At 42.2% G+C, this 1,525-nt stretch overlaps 1 protein-coding gene across 5 annotated transcripts in view; it reads right to left on the bottom strand.

Moving 5' to 3' along the window:
• Positions 1-1,525, bottom strand: part of RMND1 (required for meiotic nuclear division 1 homolog) — a 28,610-nt gene that overhangs the window by 25,104 nt on the left and 1,981 nt on the right. The window contains exon 2 of one of the 5 annotated variants that reach the window (XM_025205588.1): positions 1,231-1,278. The exons of the other annotated variants lie outside the window; for them this stretch is intronic. The gene's annotated coding sequence lies outside the window, so the exon portion shown is untranslated. The remainder of the gene's footprint in view (positions 1-1,230; positions 1,279-1,525) is intronic. 5 annotated transcript variants of the gene reach the window in all.

The raw sequence follows: 1,525 nt of genomic DNA, 5'->3' as shown, positions 1-1,525 counted from the left end.
TAGCAGGGACCGAGCGGGCCTGCCATTGATGGGGCTGGGAGAACAGGCAGGAGGGGATGAGGCCTGTTTGATTCAGTGATTCGGCTGATTTGGCGGTGGCCGAATCTCTGAATCAGATTTGGCCAAATCAATTCAGGACAGTGATTCAAATCACCGAATCGAATCACTGTCCCCTGAATCGGCTGAATCCAAATACAAAGCAAATACTAGCTGCTTTGCATGGGCCTACAAATAACCCTAGTAATAAAAAGCAGGGGAAGAATGAAATAGTAGGTGATAAATAAGAACTACAGTATAACCTCATAAATCTGGCATGCTTGGGACTAAGCACCTGCCAGAAATGTGAAAATTTCGGATTTTTGAACCCGAAGCGGTGGCCAGTTGCAGAGCCAGAGGGCAGGAAGGGTTGCAGCAGCCAGCCCTGGAGCAGTGGCCGCATAGAGCGGCAGCATGGGGTGGTGGATGGCGGAGGCAGCTGTCGCATGCAAGCTTCTCCCTCTGCTGCTCCGGGACCAGCCACTGCTTCTCCCTCTGCTACTCCAGGACTGGCTGCTGCTACTCCCCGATGTGCCGGATTTTCGAGAATTCTGGATTTTTGAGGTTATGTTGTATTTTGCTTTTATGGGAAACATTTAAAAAAAATCCTCTGCAGACTTATCTTCAGTGAGTCTTCAGATTTCATATGAAGATTAATGACCTTTTTTCCTTTTAGGGACATAATATGCAATGAAATTAAAATGTAACTTTCCTCTTTTTAGAAATGTTCTCAAACATTCCCATGGATTTAGAATTATGGTATCTGGAACAAGACGATAGTTCCTCAATAATCATCCCTCCCCTTGCATTTGCAACATAACTTTACATCACTGGGGTTTTTTGATGGAAAAATAACATACAAAATCAGGAACACAGCCTTAGTCCTGAGTGGGGCTCAGGGTATGACCACAATACAAATAATTACCACTAAAAAACAGCCAATAAAACTGTGATTACACTAAGCTAAACCCACCACAGAGGTAACTTCATTAGTGATCCTCAAAAACGTTTACTCAGTAGTTTCCAACAAACACTAAATAACTAGACTTGATCCAGTGTAACCTTCACCCAATAGTTAACAGCTGAATTCAGATCTATACTGACATACGCAACTACATAAAAGTGCCCTGATAAATACACATTAGATAAATAAAAGGCTATTAGAATGGGAGAAATAAATGAACTACAACGTACCTAGCAGCAGACAACTATCTGAGGGTTGTTCTGAGATCTATTTAGAGACTGTGCGGATAGAAACAATATAAATAGAAATAAGAACTCAATTGCATTTTCAGCCAGAAACAGCTGCTATTCAAGTGTGTTAAGTAGGATTAGCAAAACGTACAAATGAACCAGTGGATTCCAGCTTCTCTCACATCAGCTCTTTATACACTAATCCATAATCCGCTATTGCAGTACTGTTCTGTGTTTGGGCCTGGTCTTTACCAAGCATTTTCTAAAAGTCTTCCTACATGCGACAACGCTACTG

This window comes from Alligator sinensis, unplaced genomic scaffold, assembly GCF_000455745.1.
Source record: "Alligator sinensis unplaced genomic scaffold, ASM45574v1 scaffold1177_1, whole genome shotgun sequence".
Taxonomy (NCBI): Eukaryota; Metazoa; Chordata; order Crocodylia; family Alligatoridae; genus Alligator; species Alligator sinensis.
The sequence above is the reverse complement of the archived record's forward strand: the minus strand, read 5'-3'. Positions and strand labels throughout refer to the sequence as shown.